This window comes from Tiliqua scincoides, chromosome 3 (genome assembly GCF_035046505.1).
Source record: "Tiliqua scincoides isolate rTilSci1 chromosome 3, rTilSci1.hap2, whole genome shotgun sequence".
Taxonomy (NCBI): Eukaryota; Metazoa; Chordata; class Lepidosauria; order Squamata; family Scincidae; genus Tiliqua; species Tiliqua scincoides.
Genome location: NC_089823.1, coordinates 17,581,877 through 17,594,376, shown reverse-complemented (window position 1 = coordinate 17,594,376; position 12,500 = coordinate 17,581,877). Strand labels below are relative to the sequence as shown.

Here is a 12,500-nt window from a genome sequence, read left to right as displayed (position 1 = left end):
CATTCCAAGATACTCAGAAGGCCGAACTGGACAGCAAGATGCAGTTAGGAACTTTGGCACCAGATATATGGGCTGAGACAGTTTACATGTAATCACATGCCAAATACTAGAGAAAATCAGAAAGTGTAACATTTAATTTGGGGGTATGAAGATTACCTCTTACTACGAGGTAAGCATTCCAGCCAGCAATTTTCTCCTGCAAACTGGGCAAAGATGCTTGCAAAATTTTTTAAAAAATACATATATTTCAAAACTTGTGGCGATCCACCAAAAATTGGCTTGCAACCCACTGGTGGGTCCCGACCCACAGTTTGGGAAACACCGACACAGGAGGTAACATGGGTAGAGTATGAGACTGAGCATTCGCTATCAAGCTTTGACGTATTTTTGTAGATCTGGAAGCATAAACAGCCTTACTGTATAAAATGATTTTCATAACAAATACAAACCACATGCAACTTGCTAGGCAGAGATCTCAAAAGTAGAGGTTGATTTCAGATGTCATAATACCCTAACAGAAAAGTGGGTGCAAAAATCATAGGAAGGTATTCTAATCAAGTCAACGTCTATGTTTTCATGAGATAACCTCCTTTATACATGCCGCTAACATTGTAGTAGCTTGCCGTTAAGGACTTTGTGCACTTATGGGCCCTAACAAGATATCCAAATTTTGCACCTTGTCCTCAGTTTATCCCCCTTGAAAGGGCATTCAACAGAGTAGAGGGGAAACATTTCTGCTCAAATAAGACTTGCTGTGGAAAAGACCAAATACTGAATGTACTATTCACCTAAATATCAATAATTTTATTTTTATGAAGTGGCTGACAATTGTACTGACTCTACTAGCAACAAACAAATATAACTTTTTACAAAAAAAAAAAGCAACATTACAGTTATAGCACATTACTACCTGCTGCACAGACAGTTCCTCTGAATTTCACAAACTGGTACCAAGAGGAGCACTCAGGAATAGAGATCTGACTACTTTAACTCCTCCTTGAAAGATGCATTTATGGTGCCTCAATAGCAAACCTTCTTGAGAGAGTGCCAAGAACCACTGGCAACTGGCTACAGAAGGAGAAGCCCACAAAGGCCAAGTGGCAATACTGTTCCTCTATGAGCACTTGTTTCCTATTGCTTGTTGGGCCAGCAGGTTTTGCTAGACACCACAGAAATGGAGAATGAGATCAAGAACCATAGTACTTTCCATACTTCAGAGGACCAGTCTAGTTAGTTTGTTCTTTGTGGAACACCACAATCACTTAGATGACTGCCACCACATTGGGAAACTATTCAAAAAGTGACTGAATAAAACTCAACTCCCATGTAGCTATACCGAACATGGGGGATAAGAAGAAAGCATCACAAGGAAGAGATGAAACTGTTAGGTTAACTTTTTGCTACACGCATTTGTCAGTCAAGACTATGGTGTGCTGCAGAATAGTGCAGGTTATTCCAAGGCCAAAACTATCATTTTTTATTCTGGCAACAGCATTTCACATTTTTTGCTATTTTCATCATAGATTTGCAGACTACCTGATCGCACTTCATGAGCGCATCTCATGAATGGGAGGAGGCGTGAGAGAGAGAAACTTTCCAATCTTTCTTAGTTCAGTTTGTTTATACATACTTTCAAAACTTAGTCAGTGAGCATACTAAAAGTCAGCCCTAATGAGCCACTGTCTTTCAGCCCTCATTAAAAAAGGGTGTGACAAAGGGTTCTAGATGACTTTCCCAATCCCTTTTTAAGAAACATCATTAAGTAATAACTAATCCTTTCACAGCAGTTTTTTTTTGTGGGGGAAGGCTTAGATTCCTCCCTCCATCACAATAAGCTTTTTAAAGCATTAATGTGAAAAGTTAGCACAACTGATGAAGCTAATGTACATTTGTGGAAATTAGCAACTTCTCCCAAGTCTTTACAGAGCCAAATTAAATATTTTGAACTGCCGACTTCATGACGTTTGCAAAGAGTAGGCTCTTAATCCTTTAGTACAGAGTCTGTTCTTCAGAGGCAAATCTCTGGCTCTCTGCGCAGCTTGGATCTCATGTTACACTTTCCACATCCAACTTTTTTTTTCAGACACGGAAAAGAAATGGGAAGTGGGCAGTTTCACAACTCAGAAGAGAGCATGTAGTCAGTCTTACTTCGGCAACAAGAAATGTGCGCTCAATAGTGGGCCTTAGGAAAGAAAGAAAGAATAAAAACATGCGGGAAATGAACAGAGTCTGCCACCATGTTCAAGTTTATTTTGTTTAAGAAAAATCCTTTCCCAATTTTCTTTCAACTCCAAGCTGCTAAAAGTATAGATACAAATAATCATGAAATCCCAAACATGAAAAATTATAACAGAATCATCAGTCCAAACCTGGGGTGTCCAAAGTTTTTGGCGGGAGGGCCACATCATCTCTCTGACAATGTGTCAGGGGCCGGGCAAAAAAAGAATTAATTTACATTTAAAATTTGAATAAATTTACATAAGTTTACATAAATGAATATATTAAAGATGTCCTTATATGAATGAATAAAGTTCTTGCAATAGCTCAAGGCCTATAAAAGGCCTTGCACAAAGCAAGCCTGGCCTTTCCTCTGCTGCTGCTACTGCATCACAGATATGAAATTGCAAGCAGTGGAGGAAGTCCTCATCCCACAGCTCATGCGAGAGGTCAAACAGTCGCCCTCACACTGAGAGCAGTTGCGTCAGGCCAGTGCAGGCTCCAACAAATCTCTGGAGGGCCAGAAGCTCATTGGAGACTGGGGGCTCCCTGAGGGCTGCATTGAGAGGCCTTGAGGGCTGCAAGTGGCCCCAGGGCCTGGGTTTGGGCACCCCTGGTCCAAACAAATGATCAATTCTGCCTCCCGCACAAACCTTTCTAGCCTTATTATAGTGCTACAGTCTCAATTCAATCCTGGACAGACAGAATTCAACACCGTGATAAATTTCAAATTTAACAGCATTATAATGAGGTCTCCCTTTGAAGAAGGGAGGTTCCAGAGGTTCCCCTGCAGAAGAATGGTGACTTTCACATCCAGCAGCAGAGCACTGAAGTGTTCTCCCAACTTGCTTTTGAATGCTGCTATTTTAAATCAGTTTTGTGACTCTTTACATACGGATTGACTTTGCAGGTGATTGCCTGTATCTAGAGCTATTTCTGGTGAGCAAGGTACAGACTGCTATCCAGTGGTATGGGTACCACCAGTGGTACTTGAAGTGGTATGTGGTGGTACTCGCAGGACCCCTGGACACCTGCTGCCTGGCAGCAAGACCAGGAGTCCAACAGACAGCAGTAGGAGGCTCAACAGGCAGAGCTCCAAGCATGCTTTTCCATGCTCAAAAAAGCTCTCCCATCTATCCTGAGCTGGTGTTTGTCACATCACATCTGGCCTTCCAAACCAGAAATAACTGGTGAATATGTCATCTCTGGTAGTACTTCAATAAGTGGACCATGTGAAGTGGTACAGCAGAGGACAAACATTGAAAAATGTTGTGCTAGGGTTAAATTCTATGAACTTCATGACGCTCTATGAACTTCATGAACCGAAATCTTAACTTGTAATCCATGGGGCTGGGTGATAGCAAGGTCTCATCAACTTCAACATCTTCATACATCTCTTGTCTTGAAGGCTGCTGGCCCAACAACGAGGCCTCAAAGTACAACAGTGGGGAGGGAGCTGCTTCACCCATCCTCTTCCTTCAGCTGCCTCTTGGGTCCTTTCCTGGGCTTACCTCAGCCCCAGAGTAGCCTTTCAGAGACCTCTTCTCTCCGCCTCAGCCATCTCTGCCCTGCTTCGTCGTCAGGGTTGTGATGGTTCATCTAGAGTCCCCGAAATGCTGAAGCAAGTCTGGAAAAGGACACAAATGTGTCCGATGATTCTCCACAGACCAAAACCTGACATACTAATGTCAGAACCTAATCCAGATAACTTTATAAAAAAAATGAAGAATATAATTGGCTGGTCATGATTACTGCAACCCCTTCCCCACTGGCCATATACTATATGTGGGTGCAATGCTAAGCCCTTATGTCAGTGCTTTCCAGCACTGGCATAGCGGTGCCAATGGGACGTGTGCTGCATCCTGCAGTTGGGTGTCACTCACGGAGGCCTCCTCACAGTAAGGGTATGTTTGTTCCCTAACCTCAGAGCTGCATTGCCCTTATGTCAGTGCTGAAAAGCACTGACATAAGGGGTTAAGATTGCGCCCTAAGGGTTTCTGCCTCTCTCCCCTGCATGAAACCAACACTGCCTTCTGTGTGTGGGAAGGTCACTGTCTCTTCTCCTCTTCCCACAACCTCTCTCGCCTCTGCCAGCATGCTCATAGCTGTGCCAAGTCCGTCCGTCCTCCCACCAGTGCACTGGCACAGTATTCGCAGATAATGAGAACAGAGACTATAGCCCCAGTCTTACTGAACACAGTGGGCTTTCTTCTGAGTAAAATAATACTATTTTCAAACACCTTTACCTAGATCAAGCTGGAGGAAAAGCAAGTGAATGAGCTCCTGATTGCATGCCTGCCATTAAGTTGTATAATACTGTTACCAACTCTCTCCCACTCAGGCATCTGATTTTTGCAGGAACTAGTTCCTGTGGTCCGTCTGTTTCTGATTAGTAAACAAGGACGCCAACCACCACTTGCAATTTACAGCTCCCAGCAAACAAAATTCAAACATACAATTATGACCTATCCTTGACAAGGACACTTTGATGTCAATGTTAATTTTGCTGTGCTCTTACCCTGCTCTGGATTTAAATTGCTTAAAATTGTTATCTGTTTATATTGTTAACTGCCTTAACAGTTCCTTTAATGGGACTGAAAGGTGCCAAATATTTTAAATATATATATGCAAACTTTACATAAAACTGTCCCAGACTATATCTTTTGGATTTGAAGGCCATTTTTACCTGTACTTTCTTAATACTTGTGTGAAAATCTGTGTGCTTATGTGCCCAGACACAACAGCACTTCATGCATGCAATGAAGTAGAGCACAGTCCAAAAAAGCTTAGGTCACAATAAATCCATTCATCTTTAACTTTTAACTCAGAATAGTAGGGGCAAACTGACCCAGAGAAAGAGTTAAAAAAAAATGCCTGCTTCTGATCATCTACAAAGCCTATACTTGATCCCAACACCAGATTAGTAAAGTTCATTTCTGCTTTACACTCAGGTTAAGGTGCCACAAGAAACTGTGATTTTTGGTTATCATTTTACTTGCCCATTTCTACACTTTTTCCAGACCTGCAATGCCTTTAAGAGAAGGTGACCAAAATTGTACACACAGTAGTACAGGTGTGGTCAACCTAAGAGATTGTGAAAGAGCATTACAAAACTGGTAGTTTTACTTTCATCCCATTCCTAACAGCCCAAGGCTGTTGGAATCTTTTGCACAACTGATTGACATTTGCCTTGGATCAAACAATCCCAATATTTCCCTCTTATTTAATCTGAAGATATCTTTTTGGTGCTGAATAATTTGGAACCATTCAGAAACTTTGTTCCTTCACTTAAAAAAACCCAGATTCTGCAGATTTTTTGGAGAGTGGGCCAATTCTATCCAGTGTGATAAGTGTCCATTTCTTCTTACTCTCTGCTCCAAGTGCTTTAGCCATTTACCAGTCTCTGAGAGATTCCAATTTCTTATTTTCAGACTGTAAAGCTTACTCAAGGAGCTCTGGTGAAGCTTTTTGAAAGCCCAAGTTATGTCCTATTTCCATTCCAGATGTTTATCTGGAAGTCTGAACCACTGGCTCTTGCGGGTTTAGTGCAAGCCTGCGATCTGGTGTTTTTGTGCCACCCAGATCATCTTGTCTTTGCTTGTTAACATTTACATCTACATTTGTTAACACTCCCAAATAACTCCAAAAAAGTTGGGAAGACAGGCTTTTTCTTCACAGAAACCATGTCAGTTCCTCAGCAAGTCTCATTCTTCCACACTAACAATTTAAATTTTAATAAATGCTTTCCAGCAACTGACCAGATGTTAAAACTAGCATGCACAGGTGATCCTCAGTATTCATTGAGGATCCGCTGTCAGACCTCCCCACAGTTACAGAAAACTGCCAATAAGCAAATCCGCAGTTTTGGCCCTTTAAACCCTCCAAAAGTGAGCAGAGCTGCACTCCAGTCGCCTCTGGAGGATTTTCTGAAGTCTGCAGATGGTGTTCGCATCCACCCATGGCCTCTGCAGACTTCAGAATGACCGTTACAGCCAAAAAAACACTACTTCCAGTTTCCCTTGGGTCTCAGAATGCCTTAAAAGACAGATAAAACCTCACTTCCCGTTTCCCTTGGGAAACCAGATATCATTTTTTTGACCATTCTGAAGCTCACAGAGGCCAAGGGCAGACACGTGTGAGCTCAGCAGGCTTCAGAATGCCCTCCAGAGGCAATTGGAGAATAGCTCAGGTCACTTTTGGAGGCCCTGTCTGAGCCAGATCCACGGATGGATAATCTGTGGATAAGGAGGCTGCACCTGTATTCCTGAATTTCATCTTCCCGATTATTTCTTTTTATGAAACAGTGTTCCATTTGCCTAATTTCCAATCCTCAGGCAGTTTTTACAGAGAAGCAACAAATTCCATTTTTGAGTTTTTCAATAACTCACAGGTGTGTGCCATTCAGACCCAGCAAAAGTGTTTCTCAAAACTGTGGCTCAGGACACACTAGGTGGATCGCAAGCCAATTTCAGGTAGCTCGCATAACACCTAGCACAACTGCCATTGAAAAATATGGGAAGGTAGGATGCTGGAAAGGTGGAGGGCTGTGTGGTTATTTTGTTTGTGTCAAGCTTGTAGATAGGCTTTATTTTTCTTTCTGATTGCTTTGCTGCTGGAAGACAGCAGAGAAATAACCCAACATTGTTGCATTTTCAGGAAAGAAGCAGTCTCTGGCTACAGTAACTGCCCTTCCAGTTTGAAGGGTTGCCTGTACACAACCTTCCTGTACACAGCCTCCTGGTTTTAAAAGTACTAGCTCTGAATGCCAGGTGCAAGGGAGTGGAAACATGTAGGGTGTACAGGTATCTTGTTATGTGCTTCCTGAAATACAGATATGGGCCTTTGGTCTGATCCAGCAGGGCTCTTCTTATGGGTATACATTCTAGCTCAGCTTTTATTAGCTTTGCTCGTGAAACTCTGAAGCGCTTTAACTCTTGACTTCCTTTTCAACTAAGTTTCCTCATTTTGAAAAAGCTCCCTCTGTGTCGTCATAAGACCCTCCCTCCAAAATTCTCTACATGGCATTGTCACTTCCAAACAGAAGATACTGGAAGAGAGAGGAAAATCCGCTGATGTTTCTGGAAAGAAGATAATGTTTGCAGGAAAATCAAAGATGCAGAACCTTTTTCAGCTCTCCCCCTGGCCATCTGCAGACACGGATCTTCAAGGGTGAGTGTGAAAAGACTATCACCACTTCACAAATCCAGATTTGATTTACTTAAAGTGCATTCCTCTTTGAATTTCTCCCTTTGCTTGGAACAGGCAACACTGAGGAAGATGAAGTCACACAACACTGCCTGTGATCAAAGTTGTAGGCCGGTAACACAAGAGCTATGGCACCTGTTGTATTCTACCAGTACTGTAACTCCTTTCTGTGTTTATACCAAGCCTTCATATTATGGGGTTTTGTTTTTAAACCAAACTATCCTGTTTAACTGAGCAGAAACAAGCAGCTAGGCTAAATTGTAAAGAGGAACAATGCAAAGATGGTGGAGCCGAGAAAATTTTAATTTAACTCTGCCTCCCCTTAAATCCCTCTCACCACCAGTCAATTCAAAGCAATGCAGCAGCAGGTTTGGCATTCAAACTGCACTGTGGGCTGACTGCCCAGATTTATGACCCACTTATCAAACCCATGTTTGTTGTGAAATTGTTATTTATAAAGTCACATGCTAGGGCTTGTTCCCAAGCTCGCTAAACCTACACGCTTAATTGATTCTCTGGACAATGCTTTATTGTTGACTAATCTCTCCAGAGTTCCTCACACAAAAACCATACACTCTCTTGTTTGGGTTACACTGTTGGTACATTTGCTCTCATCTATTTTCAGAATTGTCAATACAGAGAACAAACACTAGTTACATGATATGAATGAGAGATTACAATCTTTAGATTTATTAATGCCACAGAGCAAACAAGCTGGGGTCAGTTTTCCACAGAGAGTCATCAATGGACTTGTACTCAGTTTGTAGTGTAATGGCATTCAGTAGATTGTGAAGAGTATGTATGTAAGGAACAGGGTTGGTCTGAAGTTTCACAGGCATAATTAGGCCAAGTGCACCACCTTTCATCTAGATTGCTTAATCTTCGCTTCAAAGATTCACAAGGCACACTTTAAACATTTACTATCAAGAGCAGGAAAAGCATCACTTTTAAAATAGCTTGGAAATCATTAGACTATTTATAACCAAGATAATAAAACTCAGGCTCACCAGGTCAAAATGGAACATACACACCCTTCTCTAACTTTATGGCACAGGTCCAACTAGTTAAGCATTAATGAGCTCTTCCTCCCTCCCCCAGAACTAATGATTAACAAATGTCTTATTTATTACTTCATTGTTAAAAACTAGATTTTTAAATCTTCCAATGTACAAAAGAAATGTAATGACGGTTACAAAAATGGCATTCCTAACTGGAGGTCCCAAAATTGAAAATGGTATGTATCACCACTCTTTGCACACACTCTCAGTCAGAGACCCCAAAACCAGAATAAACTAAGAGCTACTGGGTACCCTGTGGATCCTAGACCTATTACAGAGATTCCTGTGGATTCTTACACCTGCACCCCCCCCCACACACACACACAATTATAGGAACACGGATAACACTTGTAGGATCAACTTGCATGGATAACATTTGCAGAATCAGTTGGCAACCTTCAGTCTCAAAAGACTATGGTATCGCACTCTGAATGGTGGTTCTGGAATGGTGGCTGAAAAGGCCAATTCGGGAGTGACAATCCCTTCCACACTGGGAGCAAGTGCAGTCTGTCCCTGGTCTGTCTCCCTGGCTATGGGCCTTCCTTCTTTGCCTCTTTGCCTCAGTCCGTTGGCCAAGTGTCTCTTCAAACTGGAAGACGTCATGCTGCACAGCCTGTCTCCAAGCAGGCCGCTCAGAGGCCAGGGTTTCCCACCTGTTGAGGTCCATTCCTAAGGCCTTCAGATCCCTCTTGCAGATGTCCTTGTATCGCAGCTGTGGTCTACCTGTAGGATGCTTTCCTTGCACAATTTCTCCATAGAGGAGATCCTTTGGGATTAGGCCATCATCCATTCTCAGGATATGACCGAGCCAACGCAGGCGTCTGTTTTAGCAGTGCATACATGCTAGGGATTCCAGCTCGTTCCAGGACTGTGTTGTCTGGAACTTTGTCCTGCCAGGTGATGCCGAGGATGTAGCCATTTGGTTACATTGGAGGCTCAAGTCAAGGAAAAGAGGGCAAAAGACCAAGACCAACAGCATGTTAGCTTGGATTAGAAGCAAAAAGGAAGTTTAAGAAATAAGATATCCGCTGCAAGAGCAGAACACACACAAGGCAGGTAGGAGGCTAGAAGTAAAGGTGAACAATAGCTGGTATGCAACCAGCAGTCTAGATCAGCATTTCACTAGATCAGCATTTCTCAAACTGTGGGATGGGACCCACTAGGTGGGTCACAAGCCGATTTCAGGTGGGTCACACAGCACCTAGCTCAGCCACCATTGAAAATGCAGAGAAAATACAGGATACAGAGCTGCTGAGCAACACGGACCTCTGGTGATAGAGAGGTATGGTGCTTTGCCCTGAATAGGTGAGAAGATGAGAAAGTGGGGGAGGGCTGTGTGCTTAGAGAAGGATCCAAGTCTGCATTCTGCTTGACTTGCGAGCTGGAATGCTTGAATTCCGAGCTATGCAAAGTAGCACAGCACTAACACGCTGTATAGTGGGACCTTTGGCAGATCTCGGCTTAGATATAAGCCTAAATTGATGGTGTCACTTCCGACCATGTCATCACTTCCAGGTTCTTGACATTACCTCTTGGCCAGGTTCTTGACCTCTTGGCGGGAGGTCTGGTCTAGAGGTTAGAGCCTCAATTTGCCTGAAGATAACATCCACAAGGTCGCCAGTTCGAGGCCACCGGCACCGTGCGACCCTGAAGCAGCTGACAAGCTGAGCCGAGTTATTCCATCTGCTCTGAGCGTGGGAGGATGGAGGCCAGAATGTGTGACCAGATCAGAAAGAAACATCTGAATGCTGTGGTTCTTGGAAGATAGAACCTTCTTTCAATTGTAAAAACCCTACGGGGATTTAAATAGCCTGCCTATGTAAACAGCCTTGAATAAAGTCTTGAATAAAGACCAAGAAAGGCGGTATATAAATACCTGTATTATTATTATTATTACTACTACTACTACTTCTGGTGGGTCCCAACAGACTGTCATTCAAAAAAGTGAATCCCAGTGCTAACAAGTTTGTAAACCACTGGCCTAGATTGGGAGTGGGGGGGGGAACAGTGGGGGGAAGCTCAGAAGTGGATGCAGAGTCAGGAACTGGAATTTGGTCCAGTCCTGGTTCCAGGCATCAACATGGGGTACTGTGCACGAGGCCTCCACAGGGCTGAAGACTTCAAATCTCTAACAGCCTGGGATTTTTCCAGCTGTAGTAGAGGTTCCTAGGTCTTGTTGTATGGTCAGTATTTTATTTCCTTTAATTTAAGGTACACAGGAGACACACAGCACAGTGATATGTACATGGTGCTGAGTGCCCGCCTGAAGGGCATGGGCCAGGCCACTAACATGGCTACTTACAAGACTGTTGGCAAGAGGTCACAGGAAAATGAAACCATATAAATCACACATACCTACCACTTAACTGATCCATAGGTTTGCGCCTTAAATTCAAATACGGTTTCCACAGTTCTAAAATTCAGAAGGCTAACCGGCTCCCAATCCTGATGGATCAGCATATTTTGGTACTGTTTGACCACAGTTACCTTGTAAAGATATCCGAGTTTCATGAAAAACCTTACGCAAAACCAAGGAAAGGTTTGGGACCTCCAACCATCATCACAAATCCCATGATTAAACTCAGTCTAGGAGGCAGACTAGTGAGCCAATGGACCTCCAACTAGCTGCTGCACCCTCAACTACTGGGAAAAAACAGACAGAACCCATAAGGGGTCTGCAACTAGCAAACAGAGGACCTCCCAATTGAGTCAACCCACATAGACTCCTATAGGTTTAAGAGCCTCAATGTTTTTCATTTTCCCTTCGCCCATTGCATTCTGCCTTGCTGTTGGCCTGTGGCACATTAAGTCATCTCTATTCCAGCTGCCATCCAAGTACCAACCAATACCCAGGATCAGTAACATGCAGCAACCCCTTTTCTTTCTTGCTTCTTTCCTATCTCCCCAAGCACAACCAAAGCAACTGAGTCAAGGTGGGCTGGTCAGCTAACCTTGTGGGCCAGCTTCTCTCTCTCCAAACATCCACTCCTCCAGGATAGGCAATTTGCCTCCCTTCTTCAAGGTTATTGCTTTTTTTATATGTTAGGGCTCGCTTCATGGCTCTCTTTCTGCCTGCAAGACCCTCTTTGAATCATGAAAGTCTGCTTGGTCAGCACTATTGTTGCCGCAGCCCCTGCAACCTACATTCCTCCAAGGGGCCCATGCTGCTGCATGGATCCCTTCTGCAGTTCACCAGTGATGTCATAGCCAACTTCAGGTTCAGCTAAGCTCTGAAGAACTCAGCTTCAACCTGCATGGCTAACCAGGAACACTGTCCACAACTCACAGAAACAGAATAGGTAGACTTAGTCATTGGCATAGACTCACCAAAGATCCACCAGAATCCTGTTATCCTGGCTGGTCTTTGTCTCATGCTTAGTTGCTTAATATTTGTCGCTTCCTTCTCAGCTTGTGAGTGCTGCGTGGTTCGAGTCTGTTCTTCCACCATGTTTAGTGAAGACCTCAGATCAGTCTGTGGATTCTTTTCCAAACAAACCCCCTTAACTGGATTTACCAAGGACTACAAAAAGGAGAACTCCTATTTCAGCTCATCTTTTTCTGAAGACTTGGTATCAGCTCACAGCGCTCATTTGGTGGGCGAGACTGGCTTCCCCATCACAAGTGGGTGAAGTGCTTTCACGACCTATCCATGGGTTCACTCCTTTCCTGTAGGCCCTGGTTCAGATGGAACCAGCAGCAGTCTTTCACAGCAGCCTGAACCTGAAGAACTCATTTCCCTATTAACCTCCCTTTTCAGCATTCCTTACACTCTAAAACCTCCAGGCTTTTCTAGAAAGTCCATTTAATTGCCATATGTTCCTTCCTTCCCCCTCCCCCACCTTTTCTCCCTTCTTGCTCTGCCCCCGCTGCTAAGGAGTTCCTATTCCCTGTTTCTTCTAACCATTTTTCCTAGGGTTCCATTATACGTCAATTCCTTTGTCTAGATCAGGGGTGTCCAAACTTTTTGGCAGGAGGGCCACATCATCTCTCTGAAACTGTGTCAGGGGCCGGAAAAAAAAA

The 12,500-nt window shown here is 43.5% G+C and overlaps 1 protein-coding gene across 8 annotated transcripts in view; it reads right to left on the bottom strand.

Annotated features, from left to right (window-relative positions):
* YAP1 (Yes1 associated transcriptional regulator) overlaps positions 1-12,500 on the bottom strand; it is a 134,043-nt gene that overhangs the window by 66,677 nt on the left and 54,866 nt on the right. The window lies entirely within an intron of this gene.